Source organism: Triticum aestivum, chromosome 3A, assembly GCF_018294505.1.
Source record: "Triticum aestivum cultivar Chinese Spring chromosome 3A, IWGSC CS RefSeq v2.1, whole genome shotgun sequence".
NCBI lineage: Eukaryota > Viridiplantae > Streptophyta > Magnoliopsida > Poales > Poaceae > Triticum > Triticum aestivum.
Genome location: NC_057800.1, coordinates 641,021,346 through 641,041,416, shown reverse-complemented (window position 1 = coordinate 641,041,416; position 20,071 = coordinate 641,021,346).

Here is a 20,071-nt window from a genome sequence, read left to right as displayed (position 1 = left end):
TAGGATCTCCGGTGATTTGGATCACGTCGAGTACGACTCCCTCATCCCCGTTCTTTGAACGCTTCCGCTCGCGATCTACAAAGGTATGTAGATGCAATCCGATCACTCGTTGCTAGATGAACTCATAGATGGATCTTGGTGAAACCGTAGGAAAATTTTTGTTTTCTGCAACGTTCCCCAACACATGTAGTTGACATCGTATTTGTGGCAAAGCCACCATTCATAATTCTTTCATACGTGTCACTCTTGATTCATTGCACATCCCGGTACACCACCGGAGGCACTCATATAGAGTCATATTTTGTTCTAAGTATCGAGTTGTAATTGTTGAGTTGTAAGAAAAATAAAAGTGTGATGATCATCATCATTAGAGCATTGTCCCAGTGAGGGAAGGGTGATGGAGACTATGATTCCCCCACAAGTCGGGATGAGACTCCGGACGGAAAAAAAGGGAGAGAAAGAAAAGAGGCCATAAAAAAGGGGGAGAAAAGGCCCAAATAAAAAATGAGAGAAAAAGAGAGAAGGGACAATGTTACTATCCTTTTTCCACACTTGTGCTTCAAAGTAGCACCATTATATTCATGATAGAGAGTCTTCTATGTTATCACTTTCATATACTAGTGGGAATTTTTCATTATAGAACTTGGCTTGTATATTCCAATGATGGGCTTCCACAAAATGCCCTAGGTCTTCATGAGCAAGCAAGTTGGATGCACACCCACTTAGTTTCTTTTGTTGAGGTTTCATATACTTATAGCTCTAGTACATCCGTTGCATGGCAATCCCTACTCACTCACATTGATATCTATTGATGGGCATCTCCATAGCCCGTTGATACGCCTAGTTGATGTGAGACTATCTTCTCCCTTTTTGTCTTCTCCACAACCAGCATTCTATTCCACTTATAGTGCTATATCCATGGCTCACGCTCATGTATTGCATGAAGATTGAAAAAGTTTGAGAACACCAAAAGTATGAAACAATTGCTTGGCTTGTCATCGGGGTTGTGCATGATTTAAATATTTTGTGTGGTGAAGATGGAGCATAGCCAAACTATATGATTTTGTAGGGATAACTTTCTTTGGCCATGCTATTTTGAGAAGACATGATTGCTTTGTTAGTATGCTTGAAGTATTATTATTTTTATGTCAATATTAAACTTTTATCTTGAATCTTTCAGATCTGAATATTTGATACGTCTCCGTCGTATCTACTTTTCCAAACACTTTTGCCCTTGTTTTGGACTCTAACTTGTATGATTTGAATGGAACTAACCCGAACTGACGTTGTTTTCAGCAGAATTACCATGGTGTTGTTTTATGTGCAGAAAATAAATATTCTCGGAATGACCTGAAACTCCACGTAACATCTTAGAAAAAACAATAAAAAAATCCTCGCCAAAGATGAAGACCAGGGGGGCCACACCCTTCTCACGAGGGTGGGGGCGCCCCCCTACCTCGTGGGCCCCCTGTTGCGTCTCCGACTCCAACTCCACCTCCATATATTGTGTTTCGATGAGAAAAAAATCAGAGAGAAGAAATCATCGCGTTTTACGATACGGAGCCGCCGCCAAGCCCTAAAACCTCTCGGGAGGGTTGATCTGGAGTCCGTTCGGGGCTCCGGAGAGGGGGATTCGTCGCCGTCATCATCATCAACCATCCTCCATCACCAATTTCATGATGCTCACCGCCGTGCATGAGTAATTCCATCGTAGGCTTGCTGGACGGTGATGGGTTGGATGAGATTTATCATGTAATCGAGTTAGTTGTTAGGGTTTGATCCCTAGTATCCATTATGTTCTGAGATTGATGTTGTTATGACTTTGCTATGCTTAATGCTTGTCACTAGGGCCCGAGTGCCATGATTTCAATCTGAACCTATTATGTTTTCATGAATATATGTGAGTTCTTGATCCTATCTTGCAAGTCTATAGTCACCTACTATGTGTTATGATCCGGCAACCCCGAAGTGACAATAATCGGGACCACTCCCGGTGATGACCATAGTTTGAGGAGTTCATGTATTCACTATGTGCTAATGCTTTGTTCCGGTTCTCTATAAAAAGGAGGCCTTAATATCCCTTAGTTTCCAATAGGAGCCCGCTGCCACGGGAGGGTAGGACAAAAGATGTCATGCAAGTTCTTTTCCATAAGCACGTATGACTATATACGGAATACATGCCTACATTACATTGATGAATTGGAGCTAGTTCTGTGTCACCCTATGTTATGACTATTACATGATGAACCGCATCCGGCATAATTATCCATCACTGATCCGGTGCCTACGAGTTTTCCATATACTGGTTCTCGCTTATTTACTTTCCCGCTGCTACTGTTACAATCACCACAAAATACCAAAAAACATTACCTTTGATGTCTTTACTTTTGTTGCCGCTACCACCACTATCATATTACTTTGCTACTAAACACTTTGCTGCAGATACTAAGTTTCCAGGTGTGGTTGAATTGACAACTCAGCTGCTAATACTTGAGAATATTCTTTGGCTCCCCTTGTGTTGAATCAATAAATTTGGGTTGAATACTCTACCCTCGAAAGCTGTTGCGATCCCCTATACTTGTGGGTTATCAAGACTAATTTCTGGCATCGTTGCCGGGGAGCATAGCTCTATTCTTTGAGTCACTTGGGATTTATATCTGCTGGACACTATGAAGAATTTGAGAGATCCAAAAACCAATATCTATCCCTCAACTACGAGGGGAGGTAAGGAACTGCCATCTAGCTTTGCACTTGATTCACCTTCTGTTATGAGTAAGTTAGCGACACCTACACCTGCTTCTGCTATTCGTTCTGATATGTCGCATGTTATTGATGATGCCACTTCTGCTATGCATGATACTTATGATGAAACTGCTTCTATGTCTGATACTACTGTGCCCCTTAGTGAATTTCTTGATGAACAAATTGCTAGGGCTAGAGAAAAAGAAATTATTGAATCTGAATACGATGATGATAGTGATGATGAAAATATGCCTGTTATTCCTGAGGGTTATCTTTTTGATATGGAATCTTCTGTCGCTATTTTTGCTTGCAAAGATAGATATGAGCTTAAGAGGTTATTAATTAAATGGAACAAAGAATCACTTAGAGATAGAATGAGACCTGACCCTACTTTTGCTAATTCACCTATATGTGTTCCTGATAAGGATTATGAATTCTCTGTTGATCCTGATAGAATTACTTTGGTTGAATCTGATCCGTTTTATGGCTATGAATCTGAAACTGTTGTGGCACATCTTACTAAATTAAATGATATAGCTGCCCTATTTACTAATGATGAGAGATCGCGTTACTTCTATATACTCAAAATATTTCTGTTCTCATTAAAGGGTGATGCTAAGGTATGGTTTAATTCTCTTGATCCTGGTTGCGTGCGTAGTCCCCAGGATATGATTTATTACTTCTCTGCTAAATATTTCCCTGCTCATAAGAAACAAGCTGCTTTGAGGGAAATATACAAATTCATGCAAATTAAAGAAGAGAGTCTCCCACAAGCTTGGGGGAGGCTTCTCAAGCTACTTGATGCTTTGCCTGATCATCCTCTTAAGAAACCTGAAATACTTGATATCTTTTATAATGGACTAACCGATGCTTCCAGAGATTACCTGGATAGTTGTGCTGGTTCTCTTTTCAGGGAAAGAACACCGGATGAAGCTGAAATTCTATTGAATAATATGTTGACAAATGAAAATAATTGGGCACCTCCTGAGCCACCTCCTGAGCAATCTCCTGCTCCAATTACTGAGCCTATTCCTAAACCAACTCCGAAGAAGAGAGGTGTTTTATTTCTCAGTCCTGAAGATATGCAAGAGGCAAAGAAAACTATGAAAGAAAAAGGTATTAAAGCTGAAGACGTTAAGAATTTACCTCCTATTGAAGAAATACATGGTCTTAATTCACCGCCTGTTGAAGAAACATATGATCTTAATTATTTATTTACTGAAGAACCTCCTGATCCTGATATCCCGACACAGGTAGTAAAGGTAAATTCTCTCTATAGATATGATAAAGATGAAGTCCCTCCTATGAAAATTGCTAGTCAGTGCTTGGATGAGTTTGATAACTTTATGTTTAAGCAAGACAACTTCAATGCTTATTTTGGTAGACAATTAAAAGAAAATGCTTATATGATTAGATGCTTGGGTGATTATATGGCTGATATTAAAGGTGAACTTCAAATTGTTAGCAAACATGCTTCTATGGTTACCACTCAAGTAGAACAAGTACTTAAGGCTCAAAAAGAAGTGCTTGATGAAATGAATAGTAAGAAAAATGATTATGTTGTTAGAGTGGCTACTAGAACTGGTAGAATGACTCGGGAACCTTTGTATCCTGAAGGCCACCCTAAGAGAATCGAGCAAGATTCTCAAAGAAATAATATTGATGTTCCTAGTTCTTCTAAAAAGAAGAAGAAGAAAAATGATAGAACTGTGCAAACTTCTAGTGAACCTATTGCTGAACCACCTGATAATCCAAATGATATATCTATGTCTGATGCTGAAACACAATCTGGTAATGAACATGAACCTAGTAAAAATATTAATGATGATGTTCATGATGATGCTCAACCGAGTAATGATAATGATGTAGAAATTGAACCTGTTGTTGATCTTGATAACCCACAATCAAAGAATCAATGTTATGATAAAAGAGACTTTGTTGCTAGGAAACATGGTAAAGAAAGGGAACCTTGGGTTCAGAAACCCATGCCTTTTCCTCCGAAACCATCCAAGAAAAAGGATGATGAGGATTTTGAGCGCTTTGCTAAAATGATTAGGCCTAACTTTTTGCGTATGAGATTAACTGATGTGCTCAAAACAAATCCTTATGCTAAATATATGAAGGATATCATTACTAATAAAAGAAAGATACTGGAAGCTGAGATTTCCACCATGCTTGCTAATTATACTTTTAAGGGTGGAATACCAAAGAAACTTGGAGACCCCGGAGTACCTACTATACCTTGTTCCATTAAAAGAAATTATAATAAAACTACTTTATGTGATCTTGGAGCCGGTGTTAGTGTTATGCCTCTCTCTTTATATCATAGATTTGACTTGAATAAGCTGACACATACTGAAATATCTTTGCAAATGGTTGATAAATCAACTGCTATACCTGTCGGTATTTGTGAGGATGTGCCTGTTGTGGTTGCAAACGTTACTATTTTAACGGACTTTGTTATACTTGATATTCCCGAGGATGATAGTATGTCTATTATTCTTGGAAGACCTTTTATTAATACTGCAGGGGCTGTTATTGATTGCAACAAAGGCAATGTCACTTTTCATGTTAATGGTAATGAGCATACGGTACACTTTCCGAGGAAACAACCTCAAGTTCATAGTATCAACTCTATTGGAAAAATTCCATCGATTATATTTGGAGGTTTTGAATTTCCTCTTCCCACTATCAAGAAAAATATGATATACTTATTATTGGGGATGTGCATATCCCCGTTGAGGTAACCTAGTGTTATTCGAAATTTCTCCGGTTTCATGATTATCGGGATGAGTTTGTTAACAAGACTTGATCAACCTTGTTAGTGGATTCTTTTTTATGAGCATGAGATGGATGAAACTAGAAGCACAACCCTCTGTACCCCACTTTTACTTTCTGTTATTTATATTAAATAAAGTAAAAATAGTATTTTTTCTGTCTGTTTCCTGGCTTATCCGTGCAATATAAAAATATCCCAAAAATAAAAGTCCTCAGAATGCCATGCCAATTTAATATGATTTTTTCGGGAATATTTGAGGATTTACTGTGCAAAAATTACTGCGGGAGGAGCTGCCACCTGGCCACGAGGGTGGTGGGCGCCCCCCCCCTATAGAGCACGCCCCCTGCCTCGTGGGCCCATGGTGGCCCTCCTCCACTTATTCCAGCACCCATCTTCTTCCTCTGTCTCACACAAACCCGAAAAACCAACTCAAGCACGAGTTCCAGCCACTTTTGCTGTGATTTTCGATCTCCTTGCTCAAAGCACCTCTCGCAAAACTGCTTGGGGAGATTGTTCCTTGGTATGTGACTCCTCCATTGGTTCAATTAGTTTTTGTTCTAGTGCTTTATTCTTTGCAAATTTGTGCTGCATAGGTGACCATGTTCTTGAGCTTGCATGTCAAATTTATATGGTTCCAAGTAGTTCTAATGCTTGATATAGGCTCTAGGCACTTGTAGGAGTAGTTGCTATCAGTTTTATTGAGTTTGGCTCACTTTTGTTTGAAGTTACTAAAAATTTCAGATTGTTTCAGAAAAATAATGAGGAGATTTTTTAGGGGCTCATCGAGCCAAAGCTCGAAGGAAAAGGCACCGAAGCCTAAGTATAATTTGCCGCGCACCGCGGAGATTCGGGCGTGTGAATGGCCTTCTGAAAATTTCTTGAGAGCAACCGGTATCTATGAAGATTTTCATGAATTGGCTCACAATGCAGGCCTCATCGCTTTCCTCTATGACCAATGCGATCAGTATCTCTTACTCACAAATACCTTTGTGCAAAACTTTCATTTTCATTCTAGGAACTCACCACCTACGGTGGAGTTTCATTTATATGATGAGCATAAGGAGATGTCACTTTATGATTTCTGTCGGATTTGTTTAGTACCTTTTGAGGGCAAGACAGAAGAACCACATCATGATGATGTGGCTGGGTTTATTGATACTATCACTGCAGGAGAAACTAGAAAGGTTTCCGATGCACGAATCACCAGCATACATTTTCCTGTTTTACGTTACCTTGCATTATTTGCTAGTCGTTGTTTAATTGGGCGTGGAAACAGTGGAATTTGTATCCCTGATATAATTATTCTGCACCACGGTTTATACAGTGATAACACTTTTAGTATGGGCGGTATTATTGCTAGACGGTTAAGTATGAACCGTACTAAGGGTCCCATCTTTGGAGGCGTCTATGCCACACGCCTAGCTGCACATTTTAACATACCTATTAGGCATGCTGAGAAGGAAGAAAAGATGTTGCCCCGTGTTTATCTAGATCATAAAAGTATGGTGGCACATGATTTTATTGTTAAGAATAGGGCAGGAGAGCTTAAATATCAATTGTTCTTTAACAAACATCATCCTGAGACTATTATCCTGCCTGCTTCTTCTTTGTTTAATTTTGTAGGACCCTACCTCGTTATGTGGGCTGCCGTCCAAGCTTACAAGAATCCTGCACCAGCCCCGGAACAGGAACCACAAGATGAGCCTCCACGAAAATCTGTTTATTCTTGGGATCCAGAGATGACTGTCGGCCAGTGGCAGTCAGAGTCTTCTTCTTCATCACAGTATGATCTCAACTATTCTTCCTCATCACAGTACGACCCCAACAACTATTATTATGGATATCCGCCAGGCCAGCCGTGGCCATAGACCAACTTAGGCCAAAGGCCTAAGCTTGGGGAGTACGTATTTCTCACCGACATTACATTTATGTTCTCACACACTCATTGCTAGATGTCGGTGCTCATACTTTTTCACTATAATATCCATGCTAGTTTATTTTCTTTTTCCTGCTTTCTTCTTGTGTGTTTGTCAAACCTTAAGAAAAACAAAAAATTAGTAGTAGTTTATTTTTTTGCTGTAGTAGTAATGATTAAAAGAAAACCCAAAAATATTTCCCGTTCTTCTTTTGCTTGTTGGGAGCTTTCCCGTGTAAATAGTTTTATTTCTTTTCTTTTCTTTGGGGGTCAGTAGGAGAAGACCATAATTAAATTGTTGAAGTGTCTCTTATATGCATTATTGTTGATTTAACCAAGAGCCCATATTGCCTTGTCTTCTCCTGTTTATTGAATGCTCGCAGATTCCAGCTTAGTCCAATGCACGTACACTCTTATTATTATTCACACCGTTCGGTCGTGCAAGTGAAAGGCAATTATGATGATATATGATGGACTGACTGAGATGAGAAAAGCTGGTATGAACTCGACCTCTTTTGTTTTTGTAAATATGATGGGTCCCTCGTTCTTGATTCAGCTTATTATGAATAAACATGTTTGCAATGACAATTAGAGATCATAGTTGCTTGTGCCATGCTTGATTAGCTATGAGTTATAATGATTTACCTTGTGTGCCAACATGCTATTGAGATGATTATGATGTGGTATGATGGGGTGGTATCCTCCTTTGAATGATTTAAGTGACTTGACTTGGCACATGTTCACGCATGTCGTTGAAACAAAATCAACATAGCCTTCACGATATTTATGTTCATGGTGGATTATATCCTACTCATGCTTGCATCCAATGTTTATTAATTTAATGCATGTACATGGCTGTTGTCGCTCTCTATTTGGTCGCTTCCCAGTCTTTTGTTAGCCTTCACTTGTACTAAGCAGGAATACTGCTTGTGCATCCAATCCCTTAAACCCCAAAGTTATTCCAGATGAGTCCACCATACCTTCCTATATGCGGTGTCTACCTGCTGTTCCGAGTAAATTTGTATGTACCAAACTCTAAACCTTCAAATAAACATTCTTTTTTGTATGCTCGAATAGCTCATGTATCAACAAAGGTTGTCCTTATCTTCCGTGTTAGGCGGGTTATTCTCAAGAGGAGTGGACTCCGCTCCTCACTCACGAGAAAATGGCTGGTCACCGGGATGCCCAGTCCCATGCTTTATGCAAACTAAATCAAAATTAATTGCAAACAAAACTCCCCCTGGGACCTGATGTATGTTGGAGGCACTCGTTGTTTCGAGCAAGCCATGGATTGATGCTTGTTGGTGGAGGGGGAGTATAAACTTTACCATTCTGTTTGGGAACCGCCTATAATGTGTTTAGCATGGAAGATATCGCCATCTCTTAGTTGTTATGTTGACAATGAAAGTATACCGCTCAAAATACAATTTATCTCTATTTCAAAACTGAGCTCTGGCACCTCTACAAATCTCTGCTTCCCTCTGCGAAGGGCTTATCCATTTACTTTTATGTTGAGTCATCGCCCTCTTATTAAAAAGCACTAGCTGGAGAGCACAACTGTCATTTGCATTCATCATTGTTAATTTATATTGGGTATGACTATGATTGGATCTCTTTTACCATGAATTACAATGTCTAGTCAGTCCTTGATCTTTAAAGGTGCTCTGCATTTATGTTTTGCGGTCTCAGAAAGGGCTAGCGAGATACCATCTTGTTATATCATATTATGATTGTTTTGAGAAAGTGTTGTCATTCGAGATTTATTATTATGACTTGTTAGTTGATTATGCTATTGATGTGAGTAATTGTGAGACCTGAGAATTATTGCAAATGTGGTTAGTTATGATCTATGCTGAAAACTTGAATACTAGCTTGACATAGTTACAACAACAAGAGCAAACAGAGTTTGTAAAAGTTTTTCTTTCTTTCTTTCAGTTTGTCAACTGAATTGCTTGAGGACAAGCAAGGGTTTAAGCTTGGGGGAGTTGAACGTCTCCGTCGTATCTACTTTTCCAAACACTTTTGCCCTTGTTTTGGACTCTAACTTGTATGATTTGAATGGAACTAACCCGGACTGACTCTGTTTTCAGCAGAATTACCATGGTGTTGTTTTATGTGCAGAAAACAAATATTCTCGGAATGACCTGAAACTCCACGGAACATCTTAGAAAAAACAATAAAAAATCCTCGCCAAAGATGAAGACCAGGGGGCCCACACCCTTCTCACGAGGGTGGGGGGCGCCCCCCCCCCCCCTAGGGCGCGCCCCCCTACCTCGTGGGCCCCCTGTTGCGTCTCCGACTCCAACTCCACCTCCATATATTGAGTTTCGATGAGAAAAAAATCAAAGAGAAGAAATCATCGCGTTTTACGATACAGAGCCGCCGCCAAGCCCTAAAACCTCTCGGAAGGGCTGATCTGGAGTCCGTTCGGGGCTCCGGAGAGGGGGATTCATCGCCGTCATCATCATCAACCATCCTCCATCACCAATTTCATGATGCTCACCGCTGTGCGTGAGTAATTCCATCGTAGGCTTGCTGGATGGTGATGGGTTGGATGAGATTTATCATGTAATCGAGTTATTTTTGTTAGGGTTTGATCCCTAGTATCCATTATGTTCTAAGATTGATGTTGTTATGACTTTGCTATGCTTAATGCTTGTCACTAGGGCCCGAGTGCCATGATTTCAGATCTGAACCTATTATGTTTTCATGAATATATGTGAGTTCTTGATCCTATCTTGCAAGTCTATAGTCACCTACTATGTGTTATGATCCGGCAACCCCGAAGTGACAATAATCGGGACCACTCCCGGTGATGACCATAGTTTGAGGAGTTCATGTATTCACTATGCGCTAATGCTTTGTTCCGGTTCTCTATTAAAAGGAGGCCTTAATATCCCTTAGTTTCCAATAGGACCCCGCTGCCACGGGAGGGTAGGACAATAGATGTCATGCAAGTTCTTTTCCATAAGCACGTATGACTATATACGGAATACATGCCTACATTACATTGATGAATTGTAGCTAGTTCTGTGTCACCCTATGTTATGACTGTTACATGATGAACCGCATCCGGCATAATTATCCATCACTGATCCGGTGCCTACGAGTTTTCCATATACTGGTTCTCGCTTATTTACTTTCCCGCTGCTACTGTTACAATCACCACAAAATACCAAAAAAACATTACTTTTGTTGTCTTTACTTTTGTTGCCGCTACCACCACTATCATATTACTTTGCTACTAAACACTTTGCTGCAGATACTAAGTTTCCAGGTGTGGTTGAATTGACAACTCAGCTGCTAATACTTGAGAATATTCTTTGGCTCCCCTTGTATCGAATCAATAAATTTGGGTTGAATACTCTACCCTCGAAAGCTGTTGTGATCCCCTATACTTGTGGGTTATCAATATTCATACCACAATTAAGAAGAATTACATTAAAATTATGCCAAGTAGCACTCCGCATCAAAAATTCTGTTTTATCATTTACCTACTTGAGGACGAGCAGGAATTAAGCTTGGGGATGCTTGATACGTCTCCAACGTATCTATAATTTTTGATTGCTCCACGCTATATTATCTACTGTTTTGGACATTATTGGGCTTTATTATCCACTTTTATATTATTTTTGGTACTAACCTATTAACCGGAGGCCCAGCCTAGAATTGCTGTTTTTTGCCTGTTTTAGGGTTTCGAAGAAAAGGAATATCAAATGGATTCCAAACGGAATGAAACCTTCGGGAACGTGATTTTCTCAACGAACAAGACCGAGGAGACTTGGACCCTATGTACCCCCTAGGCGCGCCCTCCACCCTCGTGGGCCCCCTGTTGCTCCACCGACGTACTCCTTCCTCCTATATATACCTATGTACCCCCAAACGATGAGATACGGAGCCAAAACCCTAATTCCACCGCCGCAACTTTCTGTATCCACGAGATCCCATCTTGGGGCCTGTTCCGGAGCTCCCCCAGAGGGGGCATCGATCATGGAGGGCTTCTACATCATCACCATAGCCCCTCCGATGAAGTGTGAGTAGTTCACCTCAGACCTACGGGTCCATAGTTATTAGCTAGAAGGCTTCTTCTCTCTTTCTGGATCTCAATACAATGTTCTCCCCCTCTCTTGTGGAGATCTATTCGCTGTAATCTTCTTTTTGCGGTGTGTTTGTTGTGATCGATGAATTGTGGGTTTATGATCAAGTCTATCTATGAACAATATTTGAATCTTCTCTGAATTCTTTTATGTATGATTGGTTATCTTTGCAAGTATCTTCAAATTATCAGTTTGGTTTGGCCTACTAGATTGATTTTTCTTGCAATGGGAGAAGTGCTTAGCTTTGGGTTCAATCTTGCGGTGTCCTTTCCCAGTGACAGTAGGGGCAGCAAGGCATGTATTGTATTGTTGCCATCGAGGATAACAAGATGGGGTTTTCATCATATTGCATGAGTTTATCCCTCTACATCATGTTGATACATCCATTTTGCATCATGCTTTTATATCGATATTTATTGCATTATGGACTGTTATTTCACTTTATGTTACAATACTTATGGCTATTCTCTCTTATTTTACAAGGTTTACATAAAGAGGGAGAATGCCGACAGCTGGAATTCTGGTCTGGAAAAGGAGCAAATATTAGAGACCTATTCTGCGCAACTCCAAAAGTCCTGAAACTCCACAGAACGTCTTAAAAGAAATAAAGAAAAATCCACGCCAAAGATGAAGGCCAGGGGGCCCACACCCTGCTCACGAGGGTGGGGGCACCCCCCCTAGGGCGCGCCCCCCTATCTTGTGGGCCCCCTGGTGGCTCTCCGACGCCCATCTTCTCCTATATGAGGTCTTTCGATGAGAAAAAAATAAGAAGGAACTTTTCGGGATGAGACTCCGCCGCCACAAGGCGGAACCTTGGCGGATCCAATCTAGAGCTCTGGCAGAGTTGTTCTGTCGGTGATACTTCCCTTCTTGAGGGGGAAATCATCACCATCGTCATCACCAATGCTCCTCTCATCGGGAGAGGGCAATCTCCATCAACATCTTCACCAGCACCATCTCATCTCCAAACCCTAGTTCATCTCTTGTATCCAATTCTTGTCTCAAAGTCCGGGATTGGTGCTAGTAGTGTTGATTACTCCTTGTAGTTGATGCTAGTTGGTTTATTTGGTGGAAGATCATATGTTCAGATCCTATATGCATATTATTACCCCTCTGATTATGAACATGAATATGCTTTGTGAGTAATTACGTTCGTTCCTGAGGACAAGGGAGAAGTCTTGCTATGAGTAGTCATGTGAATTTGGTATTCGTTTGATATTTTGATAAGATGTATGTTGTCTAGCCTCTAGTGGTGTTATGTGAACGTCGACTACATAACACTTCACCATTATTTGGGCCTAGAGGAAGGCATTGGGAAGTAATAAGTAGATGATGGGTTGCTAGAGTGACAGAAGCTTAAACCCTAGTTTATGCATTGCTTCGTAAGGGGCTGATTTGGATCCATATGTTTCATGCTATGGTTAGGTTTACCTTAATACTCTTGTTGTAGTTGCGGATGCTTGCAATAGAGGTTAATCATAAGTGGGATGCTTGTTCAAGTAAGAACAGCACCCAAGCACCGGTCCACCCACATATCAAATTATCAAAGTATCGAACGCGAATCATATGAACGGGATGAAAACTAGCTTGACGATATTCCCATGTGTCCTCGGGAGCGCTTTTCCTATTATAAGAGTTTGTTCTGGCTTGTCCTTTGCTACAAAATGATTGGGCCACCTTGCTGCACTTTATTTACTTTTGTTACTTATTGCTCGTTACAATTTATCATATCACAAAACTATCTGTTACCACTTATTTCAGTACTTGCAGAGAATACCTTGCTGAAAACCGCTTATCATTTCCTTCTGCTCCTCGTTGGGTTCGACACTCTTACTTATCGAAAGGACTACGATAGATCCCCTATACTTGTGGGTCATCAAGACTCTTTTCTGCCGCCGTTGCCGGGGAGTGTAGCGCCTTTGGTAGGTGGAATTTGGTAAGGAAAAATTTATATAGTGTGCTGAAATTTATTGTCACTTGTTACTATGGAAAGTAATTCTCTGAGGGGCTTGTTCGGGGTATCTTCACCCCGTCCAGTAGAGCAAAGAGTTGCTCCTCAACCTACTGAACCTATTGAAAATGAAACTCCTTTTGAATTTCCTGCGGCTATGATGGAAAAACTGCTAGCTAACCCTTTTATAGGAGATGGAACAAAGCATCCCGATGAGCACTTAATATATGTGGATGAAGTTTGTGGATTATTTAAGCTTGCAGGTATACCCGATGATGTTGCTAAGAAGAAGGTCTTCCCTTTATCTTTGAAGGGAGACGCATTGATATGGTATAGGCTATGTGATGATATGAGATTCTGGGACTATAAAAGATTGAAGTTGGAATTTCATCAAAAGTATTACCCTATGCATCTTGTTCATCGTGATCACAATTACATATATAATTTCTGGCCTCGCGAAGGAGAAAGCATCGCTCAAGCTTGGGGGAGGCTTAAATCAATGTTATATTCATGCCCCAATCATGAGCTCCCGAGAGAAATAATTATGCAAAGTTTTTATGCCCGGCTTTCTGAAAACAATTGCAACATGCTCGATACTTCTTGTGCTGGCTCTTTTATGATGAAGACTATTGAATTCAGATGGAATTTATTGGACAGAATTAAACGCAACTCTGAAGATTGGGACCTCGACGAAGGTAAGGAGTCAGGTATGACACCTAAGTTTGATTGTGTTAAATATTTCATGGATACCAATATTTTCCGTAAGTTTAACACTAAATATGGACTTGACTCTGAGATAGTAGCTTCTTTCTGTGAATCTTTTGCTACTTGTGTTGATCTCCCTAAGGAAAAGTGGTTTAAATATCATCCTCCCATAGAAGTAAAAGTAGCTGCACCTATTAAAGTTGAAGAAAAGACTGTCAATTATAATGATCCTATTGTTCCTACTTCTTATATTGAGAAACCACCTTTCCCTGTTAGAATAAAGGATCATGCTAAAGCTTTAACTGTTGTTCGTAAAAGCAATATTAGAACTTATACACCTCCTGAACAAGTTAAAGTAGAACCTAATATTGCTATTATTAAAGATCTCTTGTCTAATAATATTGATGGGCATGTTATTTAGTTCAAAGGTGAAACTGCTAGAATTGCTAAACCTTGTGCTAAAGATAAACATAGACCCGTGGTAGGTGTGCCTGTTATTTCTGTTAAAATTGGGGATCATTGTTATCATGGCTTATGTGATATGGGTGCTAGTGCTAGTGTTATACCGCATACTTTATATGAAGAAATTAAGAATGAAATTGCACCTGCTGAGTTAGAAGATATTGATGTCACAATTAAACTTGCCAATAGAGATACTATTTCAGCAATGGAATTGTCAGAGATGTTGAAGTCTTGTGTGGGAAAACTAAATACCCTGCTGATTTTCTTGTTCTTGGTTCCCCACAAGATAGTTTTTGTCCCATTATATTTGGTAGACCCTTCTTAAATACTGTCAATGCTACCATAGATTGTACAAAGAATGTTGTTACTGTTGGCTTGGATGATATGGTTCATGAGTTTAATTTCTCTAAATTTAGTAAACAACATCGTGAGGAAGAATTACCTAGTAAGGATGAAATTATTGGTCTTGCTTCTATTGCAGTACCTCCTAGTGATCATTTAGAACACTATTTGCTAGACCATGAAAATGATATGTTCATGAATGAAAGAAGGGAAATAGATGAAGTATTCTTTAAATAGGAACCTGTTCTGAAACACAAATTGCATGTTGAAATCTTAGGGGATCCTCCTCCACCCAAGGGTGATCCCGTGTTCGAGCTTAAACCTTTGCCTGATAATCTTAAATATGCTTATCTTGATGAAAAGAAGATATATCATGTTATTATTAGTGCTAACCTTTCAGAGCATGAAGAAGAAAGATTATTGAAAACTCTGAAGAAGCATCGTGCTGCTATTGGATATACTCTTGATGATCTGAAGGGCATTAGTCCCACTCTATGTCAACATAAAATAAATTTGGAAGCAGATGCCAAACCAGTTCGTGATCCTCAACGATGTCTGAATCCTAAAATGAAAGAAATGGTAAGAAAAGAAATACTAAAGCTTCTAGAGGCAAGTATAATCTACCCCGTTGCTGATAGTGAGTGGGTAAGTCATGTCCATTGTATCCCTAAGAAGGGAGGTATTACTGTTGTTCCTAATGATAAAGATGAATTGATTCCGCAAAGAATTATCACAGGTTATAGGATGGTAATTGATTTTCGCAAATTAAATAAAGCTACTAAGAAAGATCATTACTCCTTACCTTTTATTGATCAAATGCTAGAAAGATTATGCAAACACACACACACTATTGCTTTCTAGATGGTTATTCTGGGTTCTCTCAAATACCTGTGTCGGCTAGAGACCAATCAAAGACTACTTTTACATGCCCTTTTGGTACTTTTGCTTATAGATGTATGCCTTTTGGTTTATGTAATGCACCAACTACCTTTCAAAGATGCATGATGGCTATATTCTCTGACTTTTGTGAAAAGATTTGTGAGGTCTTCATGGACGATTTTTTCATCTATGGTTCCTCTTTTGATGATTGCTTGAGCAATCTTGATCGAGTTTTGCAGAGATGTGAAGAAACTAATCTTGTCTTGAATTGGGAAAAGTGCCACTTTATGGTTAATGAAGGTATTGTCTTGGGGCACAAAGTTTCTGAAAGAGGTATTGAAGTTGATAAAGCCAAGGTTGATGCTATTGAAAAGATGCCATGTCCCAAGGACATCAAAGGTATAAGAAATTTCCTTGGTCATGCCGGGTTTTATAGGAGGTTCATTAAGGACTTCTCAAAAATTTCTCGGCCTCTGACTAATTTATTGCAAAAAGATATACCATTTGTCTTTGATGATGATTGTGTAGAAGCATTTGAAATACTTAAGAAAGCATTAGTCTCTGCACCTATTGTTCAGCCACCTGATTGGAATTTACCCTTTGAAATTATGTGTGATGCTAGTGATTATGTTGTAGGTGTTGTTCTAGGGCAAAGAGTCGATAAGAAATTAAATGTTATTCATTATGCTAGTAAGACTTTAGACAATGCTCAAAGAAATTATGCTACTACTGAAAAAGAACTTTTAGCAGTTGTATTTGCTTGTGATAAGTTCAGATCTTATATTGTTGATTCTAAAGTAACTATTCAAACAGATCATGCTGCTATTAAATATCTTATGGAAAATAAAGATGCTAAACCTAGACTTATTAGATGGGTTCTCTTGCTACAAGAATTTGATTTGCATATTGTTGATAGAAAGGGAGCTAAGAACCCCGTTGCAGACAACTTGCCTAGGTTAGAAAATATTCTTGATGACCCACTACCTATTAATGATGACTTTCCTGATGAGCAATTAAATGTTATAAGTACTTATCGTAGTACTCCATGGTATGCTGATTATGCTAATTATATTGTCGTTAAGTTTATACCACCTAGCTTCACATACCAACAAAAGAAAAGGTTCTTCTATGACTTGAGACATTACTTTTGGGATGACCCACATCTTTATAAAGAAGGAGTAGATGGTGTTATTAGACGTTGTGTACCTGAGCATGAACAGGAACAAATCATACGCAAGTGTCATTCCGAGTCTTATGGAGGACACCACACTGGAGATAGAATTGCACATAAGGTATTGCAATCTGGTTTTTATTGGCCTACTCTCTTCAAGGATGCCCATAAGTTTGTCTTGTCTTGTGATGAATGTCAAAGAATTGGTAATATTAGTAGACGTCAAGAAATTCCTATGAATTATTCACTTGTTATTGAACCGTTTGATGTTTGGGGCTTTGATTATATGGGACCTTTTCCTGCCTCTAATGGATACACACATATTTTAGTTGCTGTTGATTACGTTACTAAGTGGGTAGAAGCTATTCCAACTAGTAGTGTTGATCATAACACTTCTATTAAAATGCTTAAAGAAGTTATTTTCCCGAGGTTTGGAGTCCCTAGATATTTAATGACTGATGGTGGTTCACACTTTATTCATGGTGCTTTCCGTAAATGCTTGCTAAATATGATGTTAATCATAGAATTGCATCCCCTTATCACCCACAGTCTAGTGGTCAAGTAGAGTTGAGCAATAGAGAGCTCAAATTAATTTTGCAAAAGACTGTTAATAGGTCTAGAAAGAATTGGTCTAAGAAACTTGATGATGCATTATGGGCTTATAGAACTGCATACAAAAATCCTATGGGTATGTCCCCGTACAAAATGGTCTATGGAAAAGCATGTCACTTACCTCTCGAACTAGAACATAAGGCATACTGGGCTATTAAAGAACTCAACTATGATTTTAAACTTGCCGGTGAGAAGAGGTTATTTGATATTAGCTCACTTGATGAATAGAGAACCCAAGTTTATGAAAATGCCAAGTTGTTTAAAGAAAAAGTTAAAAGATGGCATGACAAAAGTATACAAAAGTGTGAGTTTAATGTAGGTGATTATGTATTGCTATACAACTCTCGTTTAAGATTTTTTGCAGGAAAACTTCTCTCTAAATGGGAAGGCCCCTACGTCATCGAAGAGGTCTATCGTTCCGGTGCCATAAAAATCAACAACTTCGAGGGCACAAATCCAAAGGTGGTAAACGGTCAAAGAATTAAACATTATATATCAGGTAATCCCATAAATGTTGAAACCAATATTATTGAAACCATAACCCCAGAGGAATACATAAGGGACACTTTCCAGAATGTTTCAGACTCCGAAAAGGGATAGGTATGTGGTACGGTAAGTAAACCGACTCCAAAACAATTTTTAAGGCAATATTTCTCCGTTTTGGAATATTTAGAAAATTAGAAAATTAAGTAGCAATCCGGGAGGGACACGAGGGCCCCACGAGGGTGGTGGGCGCGCCCTACCCCCCTGGGCGCGCCCCCCTACCTCGTGAGCGCCTCGTGTGCCTTCCGGACTCCGTTTTCTTGCACGTTACGTATTTTGGTCGGTAAAAATTCATTATATATTCTCCCGAAGGTTTTGACTCCCGTATCATGCAAACCTCCTCTGTTCTTGTTTCGAGCTGTTTTCTGTCAGGGTTTTCCAGGCTAGGCATCATGTCGTCTCCCTCCTCCAACAATGGTGACAACGATGCTTGGCTAATGAAGATAGATCTGAAGAAGGAAGAACCCACGAGGGTCAACAAGGATGAAAGGACCAAGAAGGCCACGGAGGATCAAGCTCCAGCAGCAAAAGACATCCTTCAACTCGATCATAACCTTCTTACCCCAACTGAGATCGAAGCTTTCAAGATGATTGAGTTAGCTCGTATACAAAACAAGTATCTCACACAAGAAAATATTTTGTTGAAGGAGCACATTGTCGCACTCAAGGGCATTGTTCGCAAGCTGGAGGACCTCTTACGCTCGATGTGCGATTATCCGTCACCTCCACCATCTCCTCCAACAAAGAAGAATTGAGTATCTGGGTATGGGCACTCCCCTTGGCAACTGCCAAGCTTGGGGGAGGTGCCCCGGTATTGTATCACAATCACAACTCCTATCTTTACCGTTTTTCTTAGTTCGATCCTATTAGTAGTATCTTGATCTAGTAGAATAAAGTTTATGGCATGATCTAGTTTTGAGTTTTGCTTTATGATCTCTCTATGTAATCGAGTTCGTGAGTTATATATAATAAAGATTAGTGTTGAGTCAAGGGCTTGATTATTTTGCCATGATGTTGGATGAATAAAAGAAAGAAGAAAAGAATAAAAAGAAACAAAAAGTTCATATTGATCTTATTGAGAGTAATGACTTCACATAGAAAGAGTATGATGATTAAAAGTTGTTGGGAGTTGGCAGACATAGATTTGGTCATTGTTGCAATTAATAAGAAGTAATAAGGAAAGAGAGGTCTTCACATATAAATATATTATCATTGACATCTTTTATGATTGGGAGCACTCATTAAAATATGACATGCTAAAGAGTTGATGTTGGACAAGAAAGACAATGTAATGAGTTATGTCTTTCTTATATCTGAGATGAAGTATGTTGTCATGGTTCCTCTAACTTGTTGAGCTTGCCTTTCCTCCTCATGCTAGCCAAATCCTCAGCACCAAGTAGAAATACTACTTGTGCTTCCAAAATCCCTAAACCAGTTTTGCCATGAGAGTCCACCATATCTACCTATGGATTGAGTAAGATCCTTCAAGTAAGTTGTCATCGGTGCAAAGCAATAAAAATTGCTTTAAATATGTATGATTGATTGGTGTGGGAGAAATAAGCTTTATACGATCTTGTGATGTGGAAGTAATAAAAGCGACGGACTGCATAATAAATGTTCATATCACAAGGGGCAATATAAAGTGACGTTCTTTCGCATTGAGATTTTATACATTCAACTATAAAAGCGCATGGCAACCTCTGCTTCCTTCTGCGAAGGGCCTATCCTTTATTATTATCTTCTACTTTATGCAAGAGTCATGGTGATCTTCACCTTTTCTTTTTTATTTTTATCCTTTGGCAAGCTCAGCATGTTGGAAAGAACATGATATATATATATATATATATATATATATATATATATATATATATAT